The sequence below is a fragment of the Haematobia irritans genome, chromosome 4 (genome assembly GCF_050003625.1).
Source record: "Haematobia irritans isolate KBUSLIRL chromosome 4, ASM5000362v1, whole genome shotgun sequence".
In the NCBI taxonomy this organism is placed as follows: Eukaryota; Metazoa; Arthropoda; class Insecta; order Diptera; family Muscidae; genus Haematobia; species Haematobia irritans.
This window is the reverse complement of record NC_134400.1, coordinates 78951056-78966661: the sequence shown is the minus strand read 5'-3', so window position 1 is coordinate 78966661 and position 15606 is coordinate 78951056. Positions and strand designations below refer to the sequence as shown.

At 31.9% G+C, this 15606-nt stretch overlaps 1 protein-coding gene across 3 annotated transcripts in view; it reads left to right on the top strand.

The window, feature by feature from the left end:
* Positions 1-2116: 2116 nt before the first annotated feature.
* Positions 2117-15606, top strand: part of ckd (cracked) — a 129766-nt gene continuing 116276 nt past the window's right edge. Inside the window, exons 1-2 of one of the 3 annotated variants that reach the window (XM_075305012.1) lie at positions 2117-2272; positions 8379-8633. The gene's annotated coding sequence lies outside the window, so the exon portion shown is untranslated. Of the gene's footprint in view, positions 2273-2327; positions 2584-8378; positions 8634-15606 lie in introns of those variants that run through there. The other 2 variants (XM_075305013.1, XM_075305014.1) reach the window with 2 other exon arrangements.

Below are 15606 nucleotides of genomic sequence, written 5' to 3'. Positions count from 1 at the left end.
GCGACTCGAGGACCATGTTTCTACCACGAAGTTTATCACAGAATCGCAGTGGCATAGACAGACTACTTGAAATGATTATCGAATGTGGCCCAAGAATTTTTGGGGTAATTTACAGTCGGAATTATTTCGCCATCGACTCAAAATTGTATATCCGCATAGGATATAATCTCGAATAGATAAAATCCATATAGCCCAGGCATTAGGTTCATTCGCGTACCCGATAATGTTTTATAGTTATTTTTATTTATTTTTACTGGAAGCCGTTCATTTACTCCAATAAGCCAGCAAAAGAGAGCCAGAGAGAGATACAATTTGACTTTTGAAAAATAGAGCTGCAAGTTTTTACTGGAGATTTTTCCAGTAAGAACTTGCAATTATTAGCACATAATTTCCAGTTGTTTTTTTTTTTTTGTCTAAGCAAATCAATCGTATTGCACAGTGTCAATTCTAAGTGTAGTAAAACATATGATTGTACGAGTATATTGTTTTAATTGATTTAAAATATGTAAATTGGCATTGGATGGCGTCCACGTACATTTCGGCTAATTTTAGCAAAGAGAGTAAAATCCAATTTTACTACATAATTTTTACTGGAAAAGTACGCAAACCGACCTATTGTTACATCTGATTACCACTTGTTCCGATCGATTGCACATTACCTGGCTGATCAGTATTTTCGTTCTTATGAGGCATATGTTGTCAAAAAAATGGGAAAATGTTGTTAGCAAATAATCAGTCTGTTACAATTTTTTCCGAATGAATTCTCAAGCCTTTTAAAAAACAATCCCATACTTTTTAGTTTGCGTTCTCCTAAAACTTAGATAATAATAATATTTTAAACTAAGTGATCTCCTTTTTATAGCTGAGTCCAACCGGCGTTTCACTTTGCAGTGAAACCACTTAGAGTAGCTTTGAAACACTCACAAATATCACAGGCATAGCTGGGAGTATAGTCCACCTCTTGAAAACTTTTTGTCGATCCGTTGCTTACAAACGTTGGCACTTTTGGAAACGAAAGTAAATAATTTTACAAGAATTTTCGCAAGATTTCACAATTTTTTTTCTACGAATCCTCAAAATGTGTGTTATTAAGGATATAATGTCAAAAATATCAGTGATTGATATTAACGAAATAGATTGTGAAATAGAATAGATTGAGAAATTTCAAGTACTTTTATAGCAAAAACAATTTTTTTCTAACAAAACGATTTGTTCACGTTGTCAAGAACCAACCGATATCAGTAAGGACAGTGAGACATCTGTGATGAGAACTAAATCCTGACTGTGATGTGGTTAGAAGGGTTTTCCCGTTTAGGTAGTTTTGGATTTGAATATGAAGAAGTTCTTCGAAGACTTTGGATATGTACTGTAGTATTGCATTTGGACGAAAAGATTTTTCCTATTGAAGCACATTATAGTATTAAACCCAAATTAAGACTCACTTGCTTGAATCTGAGATTGTTTCTTCACCTGAGAATAAGTGTGGTTTTTCTTCTTTGCTTGATTTGGTACTCCAAAAATTGCACTTGCCAATGATAATCTATTAATTATGCCCATTCCTACTATTTTGACCATAGCTGTGGATTTTAACACGTAGGTATATACAGATATGTTTACAGAAATTCCTCGATCCTATTCGACATGCCAAGCACTGAACATGCAAGACGACATTCACTTGCGATTGTGAATACGACGAATAGTGAGTGTAGTGCATGGTCTCGGTCTCATTGTAGTCTTTGGCTCTCTTTGTCGAACGGTTAATAAATTTCATGTGCATATGCATGAGTGGTGTACACTCCAAAATGAATGGCTCGATTCCCCCACCCCCTGACACCCGCAATAAAACTGTGACAAGACAAGCAAGCAAGCAGCCTTTTGTACAGCTATCTATCGTCAATTGTGTTTAGTCCCAATCGTCGATCAGACTGACGACTGTTTCTTGTTTTCCTGTGTCACTACTACTCACCAGCCATCCAACCGTTGCTATTCGGGTATTTTGAAACTTGATGTGCTGTGCTCCGGCCGCTGTTGCTGTGCCGTCCATCGTTAACTTCTTTAATACCCGTTTGCCATTTAAGCCAACATCGAATGGTAAGCAGAACCTATGCGCAGACGCTCACTACAGCAACGGCAATGTTGGCTCGTCTATGGATCATACGTCGATGCGAAAAATACCATCTTTAGTCGCAGATTGACTTGTTGCTCGTTTGGTTTGTCGGTATTATTTGCAGAATCGGAGTTCCGAAATTCATTTTGAAGTGATTTGAATGAAGTAAGCAACTACAACAACAACTCATTGATCGAATATTTTTGCGCTTAGTCTCCTCGTGCGAGTAAATTTGCCTTTACATTTGTCTCCTACTTCTTCATCTCTTTTTGCCTCTTGAGCATTACCACAAAATTCGATATCGCGATCGCGAATTGTGCAATTGTCAAAAGTAGTCTGCCAGTCTGTCTGTAATTGCACCGAATGTGGTTTCGAACAGATTGAGATTAAAGAAAAAAAGAAAGAAATTTTGTTTTGTTGTATTCCAAATGTGACCGCCACACTTCCATTGGCAGTGGAATTCGAATTTTCCCAAGGTGCAATAGCATTAGCTTTGGACGAGTGTTAATGAATGAAGCGCTGACTGACCCCCGCCCATATGCAAATTCCCCTACGAAAGTCAAAAATCATCGAAGTCGACAAGATTATGTGTTGAGCATCAAATGCAAATTCTTCCATCAAAAGTCGTTCATATATTTTCAATTAAAAAAAAAAAAAAAAAAAAAAAAAAAAAAAAAAAACGGAAAAACAAAATACAAAATCAACCAAAGAGAAAAATATAAAAAAACAAGTTCGTTTACGACATGTTACTGCAGCCATTCAATACAAAATTCATAAAATACATAATAAATAAATACATCGATATACATACATATATATGTATATATACAGAAATACAGTGTTGTGCAAAATAAAACCAGAGATTTGTCCATCACCATACGAAATCAAAATTCTAGTGATACCACAAAGTTATAACCCAAAAGCGTCAAGCAGCGTCCCTAATGGAGAACTAAGCTAAGCGATAATGTTGTGGAAAAGGTTCAAGCTCTCCAGATAGCGCGCTCTTCCCCAAATGACAAAAATGGGGTCTTATGTACACTACAAATCGTACTTGAAAGAAAAGCATGACAAATAGGCAATAGAGTATAGCAAGATTAATACAAATTTTATACCATTTTATCACCAGTCAGGATGCGAGTATAAGTGGCAGCCCGATTCAGTTTCAGGCTCGCTTAGACTATTCAGTCCATTGTGATAGGATGCGAGTATAATATGTTTTCCATTCTATTTGTAACATATTTCGATTGCAGTGAAATGATAACACCATTTAGAGGACAGACAAAACGTCCGCCTTTTGTAATCACGTTACACCTTCAATAACTATGTTCAATTTTGATATTCATTGTTTTGTACTTTTTTTTATGAAATGACAATTTTTATGACTAACACGCATGTACGGACAAGTATATTCGGCCAGACCGAATCTTATGTACAAACATACAAAATATTGTTTCATCCACAATCGAATTACTTGTGTTGTCGATGGCAAGGATTCAACAAACTCCTTAACATTGTCTTCTAAATTGTAGGTTTGTCCATATGGAGACTATTCCAGCAAAAAAAAATTGGAAGTTGTTCCACAAACATTTCTTTTAAAGCCCACCCAGAATCCCACATCGATTTTTTTCAACTTCCGATGCAGTCCTATTGGACAAGTCCACAAACATTTCTTCTAAAGCTCATCGTGGGATCCCCCAATGATTTTTTTCCACTCCCGATGTCCTTTTGGACAAGTCCTTTTGGACAAGTCCTTTTGGACACGTCCACAATCATTTCTTCTAAAGCGCATCGTGGGATCCCCCAATGATTTTTTTCTACTTCCGATGCAGTCCTTGTGGACATGTATTAGAAAGTATGCAATCAGGCTACTTTAAGTGCAAATTTTGGACAATTAAATTTCACAAAAAAAAAAAAAATAGAAAATTAAAAAAAAAAAATAGAAAATAATAAAAAAGTAAAAAAATAAATTGCATCCCCGCTGGGATTTGAACCTGTGACGTTTGACTTTTTCGCTTCCATGGAAGTTCTTTTGAGAAGGGTTTGCAAATTACGATGATTTTTATTTTTTTGTTGATTTTGAATAGAAAAAAATATATTTATACGAAAATATATGCCGAAAATAAAAACGATGCAAAACATAAAAAAATATTTTTTTAGAAAAATATTTGATAAAAAATTGGCGCTGGTGAGATTTGCGTTTCTTATTTTTTCGTTCATACTAATAAAGAACATCTCAGAATGTTATTCTTTGGTGTCGTATTACGATCATATCACAAACATTTCAATTGACCTTTCGACGCTTTAAGGCGTTTGTGGCTGAGTGTGCTAAGGCGTTCTGTTATGGTGCCATCAAACCCAGGTTCAACCCCTGGTTGGAGCGAAAAAGTTTTTCAAATTGTAAAAAATTAGATAATAGGAAAATAAATGTGTAATAAAAAATATGGTTGAAAAAAAATGAAATTGATTGAAAAAAAAAATTTTTCGCGTTTTCAATTTCTTCATTCAAATTAACTTCCAGGGCACAACTTCTAAAGCAATGCAAAGGATCCAAAAAGGGAGTACTTCCGTCCTATGACAAGCCCATGTAAAATTCATTCGAGATGATCCAAGTTTGCACTACTTCCGGATCACAGATTGGGGATCCAAACTACTTTTTGGAAGCTCTTTTTTTGCTGGGATGTTATACAAAAAAGATGGATTAAATTCTAAATTCTACAAATAATTATGAACCTACTTGAGCCAATTTTCGCAAGATAATAAAGGAGCCAAATTTCAACCGGTTCGGATTAAGTTTGTTTCTCCACGAGTCTCCAGAAGTCAAATTTGGGCCATATATGGACCAATTTTGAATGGTGGTTATAGACCATATAGTGACATCACATAACGAACTCCAACCCGATAGGATGGAATTTGCACCTCCAGGAAGCTTCGGAAATAAAATCTGGAGAACGTTTTATATGAGGACTATATATTTAATTATGGACCAATTTTTGCATGGTGGTTATAGATCATATATTGACATCACGTAACAAATTCTACCTGGATCGGATAGAATTTGCACCTCCAGGGAAATCAAGAGAATAAAATATTAACAAATTATATGAAAATTTAAAAATTGTGAGAAACTCGAGTATTTGTACCAGAGATGGACTGTCGTAATCTGTAGGGTATTTGACATACATTTACGACGTAGTTTACAACACGTCAAAAACTTTCGTAAAATTCTTATAAGGCGTTCTCACCAAGCATATTTTGGGGTTTGAATGTTTTCCCTTTATAAGCATTTCAATTCGTGTCGTTTTCTCCATACAAAAAATTAAGTTAAAAACACAAGTTGTCCTCCAAAATACGCCAATTTCATTATGTAAACGCCACTAATTTGGAATAGGCTCCGATATGTCAAATTATTAAAATAAATTTCGTAGAAAAAACGAATAAACAAAGGCTTTGAATAGCATAGGGACGTGAAAATAACTTAAAACGTTTTCCCTTTTATTTAAACAAACGGTGCTTATATTTGAATTAAGAGTACAGGTGAGTACTAAGTTCGAGTTTAGCCGCTACAATCAAAAATAAATCAGTAAAATAAGTATAAAATAATACCTCCTTGATGCAAATTTTATTATAACTTAATGGTGAATAGCCTAATGCAACTTTTCATAAAGTTTATATTCCTTAAAATGGATTATTAAAGGTAATCGTAAGAAAATGGTGATTTTGACGGCTAAACTCGAACTTAATACTCACCCTAAATGGGAATTTCGACTTTCCATGACAACCTTCAAACCAAAACATCTCATCTTGGTGTGAGCGGTGAAATGTTTTGGAAAAACGAATGAGGAAAACGAGTCAGTGGAAACATAGCATTAGTATACTATACAAGAATTTGTATAGTATAAAAACAATTTTTTCATTCATTTTCATTAATTTGTTGATATTTACGAATGCTTTTCCCCTATAAAAGAGAATAAGAATATGCTAACATCGAACCATAGCCGAATAAATTACAACATATAAAAAGCCAAATTTTATAGGCGCACTATTGCCAGTTTGAATTCAATTAACCATATGAATGTTCAGTTTCAACAATTTGAAAGTGCGTTGCATTCAGATATTTTCAAATGCCTGATTCTCTGAAAAAAAATTGCAAAATACTTTTGAACAAATATTTTAAAATATTATTATAAAATAATTCTAAAATATGACGTTTTCATGCCTTAGGATAAAAAAGTTTAAAACCAAATATAAGGATCCTATAAGTATTTTTACGTTTTACGTTTACAGGTACATGACGTTTTCGACGTTTACAACTTTTTGACAGTAGAAAACCAATAATACACGCAGAGAAGGAATATGATCACCTCAAACATGTTTCAAGAGCAAAATGTTATTTTTGTATGGTGACCATGTAACATGTTTGTCACTAAAATGTTATTTTCTCGTCAAATATAACCTGCTTGCCGAAATCAGATACATGATTTCCGAGAAAATAACATGGTTGCGAAAACCATGTTACATGGTCACCACCCAAAAATAACATTTTGCTCTTAAAACATGTTTGAGGTGATCATATTCCTTCTCTGGGTGTAGGTATGACAGTCGCAATTTACCCCAATTTCACGAAGGGTCATTTCTTTGGGAACTTTTGGCATATTTGAAAGAAGAACGAGTAAAAAATCACTAGATTGGTTCCAGTGAAACGGCGACTAACACCAAACAAGTATATAAAATATCTTAAAGCGAATCTTAGAAAAAAGATGATTTGAATAACGAAAAGAAAATACTGCATATTTATTTTAATAGAAGGATTTTGAAGTTCGTTTTCAATCTCTAAAATCCTTGCTCGCTCTTATATGTCTAAATTTAGGTTAACTAAAAATCTAATTAGACAGAGTAACAAAGTCTAGTATTTCATTGCTATACCGAGACTATACGCAGAGAAGCAATATGATCACTGCAAACAGGTTTTAAAAGCAAAATGTTATTTTTGTACGATGAAGATGGAACGGCAAACCTGTTATACCCAGAGATCTGTATCAAAACGTCACATACACGTTGTAAATGTAGAAAAACTAACAAAAGTCGTAAACTCAAAATACTTCAGTCGCGTCAGCTAAGCGAATTCGATGATATCCAAGATGATGATATGTGCGAAGAAGTTACAATTCTCAGGAATGTTCACAATTTTCGGTTTTAGTCCCCACATTTTCCCTATTGCCTTTTGCACGAGAACAAGGCTATCGTGACTTTTCTCGCCCTTTCCTCAATATTAAGCCTAAAGTTCAGCATCCTGTCCAATATAACCCACTTATGGAAATGGGCTTAAGCATGGGAAACCTTTCACAAATTCCTGCAGAAACTGACAGCGAAGGACAACCTCTAATTTAGGCTTGCATAAGTGAACTGCTGTTTAGGGAGTTAACTCATTAATTCAAGGTTTTAAAATAATTTGTGGTTGATTGGGATTTTGATAATTTTGGCACCTCATTTTTTACGATTTTTAATTAAAAGAATCTGGTAATACTATCAGTAACTGGTTTGCTCAATTTCCATTGGGCTACACATTTTTTATGCCTACCAATATAAGGTCCGTCAATCTCCGAAACGAAATCTCAGACAACGGAACCTCTTTACCTACCCATTAATTAAGTTCATTTGCTACAAAAATTGGAATATTTGATATTAAATGAATAAAGTCTTTTATAGAAAGTGAAATCAGTTTTGTAAACACCATTTGGTTGGCTCTTAATACGTCCCCAGCCAAAAAAAAAGTAGTGAAATGTTCTTTTTGCATTTGGTGCAAAATTAACGTAAAAGCAATGAATTGAGGGCTTGTCAAAAAAAAAAAGTTTGGAAAACTCAAGCATTGTCATTTTGCTATTTCGACGAAAGTCATATAAAAACGAAATTTTTTTTATGAAAAACTATTTTTGGCCATTCCTCCTTGTGGTCATACCTCCCGAAATATGTGTTCTAAAGTGAAAGGGAGGTTAATTCGAAATATCAAATTCCCATAAAAATCCCTTAAAAAGTATTCTGGACATGTCTCCTCAAATATGCGTTCTAGAGCGAATGAAGACTTTTGACAAAACAACAAACGTCTTATTCTCAAAATTTTCAGAAGAGCGAAATTAGAAAGATTAAAATTCTGTATTACAAATTAGGAATGTTGTTTTACCAAAAGTCTACAAATTTGTTTATCATTTCTATTGTGGCTTAATTTAATAATAATCTCAACATTCATACACGTTTATGCAACCCCTTTGTGTAGCATTATTAAAGCGCAAGAGAGCTGATATTGACGTCTAATCACCTTCACTATAACTACCTTCTGGCCACTACCATCGTTTGCAAGTGTCATTATTGCCGACCATATCAACACCATCAATAGCTCAGAGTAACACCTCGAAAACTGCAAACTACGCACATCTTTCATCTGCTGCAATCATCTGATCCTGGCTGCAAAAACAAAATAAAATTTCGATTTGGTCAATTATGCATCCATTGAAAACGAAAGAATTTTAAGGTAAGTGAAACTGCATACCCTACAAATCTGTAGCAAACATCTACACTGAAAAAACAGTGAACCCTTTCCCATTGCAAAATGAACTAAACTGTAGTAATATTGGCCATGATTTAGCCCTTAAGATTTTTTTCAACTTGTCTAGTTTATAATTCTCTTAAATTTTAGTTCATCTATAACATTGTATTTTAGTTCATTTTTACAACACCATAAGATTTATATACCCCTACCAAGTTAAAAAGTCTGTATTATTTTGGTTTACTTGCTTATTTTTTGGAAAACCCGATAATAAAAATTGGTTAACAGTCTCTTCAAAATGTCGACGACTAAACTATTTTTAAATCAATCATTCCACAGTACAGAGAAATTAAATAATTATAAGAACAACAAACCGTTTTACTATTATGAAAATTTTCATACATTAAAATTAAACTTTCTTTAAGCAAAAGTACTTTATTATAAAAACTTATAATGAAAGTTCTTAATACAATGTTTTTTGTGAATAAAAATTATGACCGCATGGAACAGTTCATTTGAACTCGCTGTTTGGACATTTTGACTTATCCTTTTTTTATTCATCGTAGGTAATTTTTTCACATCCCAGCAAAAATATTGGAAGTTCTTCCAAAGGCATAACGTTAAAAGCACTTCCAGAAGATGCACTCCCAATGATGTTCTTTATTTTAACTACCAAGGAAGTTCTTTAAATTCAATTTTTTATAACTTGGTTTTTTCATACTTTTAATAAGTAATTTTAAGTTTTTTTTTGTTTCAAATAGGTTAAAAACAATGTAAGAATTCATAAAATGGTACAAATTATTTAAATTTTGTTGAAAAAAATGCTAAATCCAATCTGAAAAAATTGTGAATTTTCGAAAATATTTGAGGACAAAAGTTTCCGAGAAGCGTTAGAATCCATTGAAAATTATACAAAATTATACAAATTATTTATTTGACAAAATATCACAAAATTTTTTAATGTACATCCAAAACATTGAATTCGGATCACACCTACACGGTTGAAAAAGACTGTTTTTCATATGTTTGGCTATAAACATTATATGTTTGGAACACAAATTTTTAAACACAATATTTTTGAGTGCAAGCATATAATGTTCATAAACAAGCATAACATGTGTGGGACATATATGTTAATATGTTAGAACATATTATGTTTGGGACATAAAATGTTTGTAAATATAATATGCTTGAATGCAAACATATATTAATTTAGAAATAGCATATAAACATATATGTGTTTAGTAGCTTGGAGCGCTACTTAACAGGGAGCGATATTGAATTAAGTTGGTGGTTGTTGCTTGTTATTACAAAATTAACATTTTATTTTTCCTTGGGCAATTGATCAGCTACTTCTTTGATCCTTACAAACTGTGTGGTCCGCTGTTCGAATCCCCATCCGGCAAAAGGTAAAATTAAAAAATCATAAAATTGAATAATTTCTTCTACAATGTTTGTATTACAGAAAAAGGTGCTAAGAACTAAAAAATCTCGTGGAAGTGAGAAAGATGTCGGGGAATATACAATTGGGCAGAAACAAAATTTTGAGCATTCAGGTCGAAAACCTATGTTGTTAGCACCTATATTACCTGTTTATTTTCATAATTCATTATGATTGTAAATATATAAATAAATAAATAAATAAATAAATAAAATTTTGAGCACAATATTGTTTGGGAGAATTTTTTTTAAGCATATAATATTTTTGGGTGCAAAATGCTTCCAAACATATTATATGTTCACATAATAACATATTGTTTTTTGGAAGACAACATTATTGAATTTGGATGCAAAAATACAAAATATTTGGAACTTAGACTACCCAAACATATATTGTTTAGACCAATATACTTTCAAACATATTATATATTGGAAGAGATCAAACATATAAATGTTTGGGCAATACCCAAAAATATATATGCTTGAAGCAAAATATGTTTGGGAGTATATGTTACAGAAGCGATTTTTTGTGAGCGTGTAGAGAAGTGATGCAAATTCAGTGCAATGGCTGTTGAAATGGAGGACTTCCGTCCTATGACAAGCCCATGTTAAATTCATCGCTTCTGCGTCAATTTTGCACCACTTCCGGATCCAAAAAGAACAATTTCATTACTTTTTTGGCGACGCTTTGTTTTTGTTGGGATATCTTGCTGGAAAAAAATGGAAGCAATAATGAAAATTGTTAAAAATTAACACCATGTAATGAAATATAATTTTTTAATTCTTCATTTTAGCTTGTAACTTACCTTATTTGGGGACATTTTATCAAATGGTGTAAGGAATGCAACTTTTCTTTGGAAACCGTATCTCATAAAATTTGTACCTGAAACAATTAGAGAAATAAGTATTCTATATAAACTCATAAAACTGTGTTGTTATCGATGTGAACGACATAATAAAATAAATATTCTAGTTGAAAGAAAGTCAAAGTTTTAATATAAGCTGAGGGGAAATATAAAAAGTTGTCCAAATTTATTTGGGTTACTCTGAAATTAAATATTTATTTTTTACATTAAATAAAATTATTAAATAGGTTTCCAAAAAATCGAATGAAAAAAATAATAATATGCATAAAAAAACCAAATATTCTAGTTTGTTTGTTTTTTTGTTTTTATCATGCACAACAAGATTTAAATCTTATAAATTAAAGTACATGAATTATATGATACAATTACGATATTCTCCACATCTTAATATAAATAAAAATGTATAAGTATTAAAAAGATTCCAAAAAAATATTAATCCTAGATAGTCACCATTCGTCAAAATGACGACACGTAATTTCATTTTCGATTTAAAATGCACTTTAGTCTATTGGGAAATGGTAAATTTAATTTATACTAATTCGACCGTTTTATGAATTTTTGTTTTATACTAATTAAAACCAAATTGAATAAGAAAATAAATTCAAGTTTCGCTCACGATGAAAATTATAGCGTCTTGAAATGAGCCGTAGTGAAAATGACGAAGGATGACGTTAATGTACAAAAAATAAGGACGATGGGTTAAAAGAAAGTTAAAGAATCCTTACCAATTCACTATTAAATTAGAAGCAAAGGAGTACTTAAAATTTTTCCAAATTTTTAAGGGGTTATTCTGAAATTAAATATTTGTTTTTTACATTAAAAATATTACATTCGTTTCCACAAAATTTGGCTAAAGAAATTCTAAAATAAGGTATTAAAAGATAAATATTCTAGTTGAAAGAAAGCCAATTTGTAAAAGAAAACTTACCAATTCTCTATTTTTTAATTTTTTTCGAATCAATCTGGAGTTGCTCTGAAATTAAATATTGCTTTTACAACAAAGAAAAACATTAAACTGGTATGCAAAAAAATTAATTAACAAATAATAATATACATAAAAAATATTATTTTTAAAAGAAAGCCATATTAAAACAAGTATATACGGCCGTAAGTTCGGCCAGGCCGAAGCTTATGTACCCTCCACCATGGATTGCGTAGAAACTTCTACTGAAAACTTTCATCAACAATCGAATTACTTGGGTTGCGGTAACACTTGCCGATGGCAAGGTATCTTAAAACTTCCTAACACCGTAATATCTACCGCATAGTCCATACGTGGTATATATTAAACTAAAAAGGCCGATTAAATACGTATATAATTAAGTTTAAAGTTTCTATAGAAATAAAATTTTGACAAAATAAAATTTTGACAACATTTTCTATAGAAGTAAAATATGGAAAAAATTTTCTATAGAAATAAAATTTGGAAAAAATTATCTATAGAAATAAAATTTTGACAAAATTTTCTATAGAAATAAAATTTTGACAAAATTTTCTATAGAAATAAAATTTGGAAAAAATTTTCTATAGAAATAAAATTTTGACAATGTTTTCTATAAAAATAAAATTTTGGTATATTATTTTTGGCTCGAGTGGCAACCATGATTATGAACCGATATGGACCAATTTTTGTGTGATTAGGAATCGGCTATAATAACTATAGACCGATACGGACCAATTTTGGCATGGTTATTAGCGGCCTTATACTAACCCCACGTTGCAAATTTCAACCGGATCGGATGAATTTTGCTCCTCCAAGAGGCTCCGGAGATCAAATTTGGGGAACGGTTTATATGGGGGCTATATATAATTATGGACCGATATGGACCAATTCTTGCGCGTTTCTTAGAGACCACATTCTAACACCATGTTCCAAATTTCAACCGGATCGGATGAATTTTGCTCCTCCAAGAGGCTCCGGAGGACAAATCTGTGAATCGATTTACATGGGGGCTATATATAATTATGGACCGATATTGACCAATTCTTGCATGGTTGTTAGAGACCATATACTACCACCACGTACCAAATTTCAATCGTATCGAATGACTTTTGCTCCTCTAAGAGCCTCCGGAGATCAAATCTGGGGATCGGTTTATATGGGGGCTATATATAATTATGGGCCGATGTAGGCCAATTTCTGCATGGTCATTAGAGAATACATACCAACACCATGTACCAAATTTCAGCCGGATCGGATGAAATTTGCTTCTCATAGAGGCTCCGCAATCCAAATCGGGGGATCGGTTTATATGGGGGCTATATATAATTATGGACCGATATGGACCATTTTCTGCATGGTTGTTAGAGACCATATACTAACACCATGTAACAAATTTCAGCCGGATCGGATGAAATTTGCTTCTCTTAGAGCAATCGCAAGCCAAATTTGGGGGTCCGTTTATATGGGGGCTATACGTAAAAGTGGACCGATATGGCCCATTTGCAATACCATCCGACCTACATCAATAACAACTACTTGTGCCAAGTTTCAAGTCGATAGCTTTTTTCGTTCGGAAGTTAGCGTGATTTCAACAGACGGACGGACGGACATGCTCAGATCGACTCGGAATTTCACCACGACCCAGAATATATATATATATATATATATATATATATATATATATATATATATATATATATATATATATATATATATATATATATATATATATATATATATATATATATATATATATATATATATATATATATATATATATATATATATATATATATATATATATATATATATATATATATATATATATATATATATATATATATATATATATATATATATATATATATATATATATATATATATATATATATATATATATATATATATATATATATATATATATATATATATATATATATATATATATATATATATATATATATATATATATATATATATATATATATATACTTTCTGGTGTCTTAGAACAATATTTCGATGTGTTACAAACGGAATGACAAAGTTAATATACCCCCATCCTATGGTGGAGGGTATAAAAAAAAAAACAAATAAGGAAAGTCTGAAGTGGGCGGGGCCGACTATAATATACCCTGCACAACTTTGTATTTAGATCTACATTTCGATAAAATCTCAAATCCTTCAAATTTATTGAGTGCTTTATATAAAGGTTTATGTTCCCATTAACCAATATTTAAAACTGACCCGATTTGGACAATATTTTGTCAGACTTCTACAAAAACTTGGGCAATATTTGGGAAATATTTATAATTTTTTAGCCAATTTCGCAAAAATGCATTTATTATTATTCATTGGTCGATAGATATGTATTAGAGATATAGGAAAGTTTGAGTCATTTTTACAAGTTGTCGACTTAGAAGTGAGTATCAGTGAGCATCAGTAAGAAGTAAAATATTGATAAAATTTTTTATAGAAATAACATTTTGAAAGAATTATCAGAAGAAATAACATTTTGAAAAAATTATCAAAAGAAATAAAATTTTGAAAAACAATTTTGTATAGTAAATAAAATTTTGCAAAATTTTCTATAGAAATAAAATGTTGACTAAATTTTCTATAGAAATACATTTTTTAAAAAATTTCTGCCAATATTCCGCATACATATCGTATGTATATAGATAGGTATATTGTCTTAAAAAAATTGAAAAAAGTAAAATTGATTGTTCGAAATATTTCAAATAAATTGTTATGGTGGTGGGCATTTAAATGGACCGTAATTGGAAGTTGCTTTTCATTTAAAGTCATACCGTACATTGATCGATTTAATTTAGCCGGAGACGAGTAAAATTTTTACGACTACGACTCCAGCAGTCCGACTTCAGACTCCGACTCCACAGTCCTTGTTGATATTGTATTAATGGTTACCTAAAACAAGAGAAGGAATATGATAATTTGTAACGGGGATCATGTAACATGTTTGTCACAACCATGATATTTTCTCGAAAATTATGTATCTGATTTCGGCAAGCATATTTGACAAATTTGTTCCATATTCTCGTGGTTCCCACGCACACCACAATATTTGTTCTCTTCAAGTGTGTAAACACAATCATGTCGATTAACGATAGACGATGTCCACGCTGGGAAGAAATATGATTGTCACCAGAGCTGTGGAGTAGAGCCAATTTCGCTCGACTCCGACTCCAGCATTTTTCATCAACCTCGACTCCGACTCAGGAGTCGACTCCGGGTAATACAACTAAATCGCATTTTAATAAAACTCATTTCTAATTCCAAGGTGTACCCTCCACCAAAAATGAACCGATATAAATTATCTTAGTTATTTATGTGTGTAAAAGAGCTCTACATTTCACATTTGACGGCACTGTTTTTTTCAGAGTTCCCTGCACCACTTTGTTGATCTACGTTTTCGATACCATATCAAATCCTTCAAATTTGTTGGTTGATATATATAAAGCTTTATGCCCATATACATATATTTACATATCTATATATACAAGATATTTACATCCACCCTCAAAAAATCGCTTCTGTACACTCAAAACAAGTTTACTTGGATCCAAAGATTTTGACCTTCCTTTAAGGATTTTGGTATTGGTTCCGAGCCAAAGACGTGGGTTCTTTAAAATAAGGACATTTTTTTGCGACCTATCTGGCTTAAATCTAGAACCTATAAAATTAAAATTAG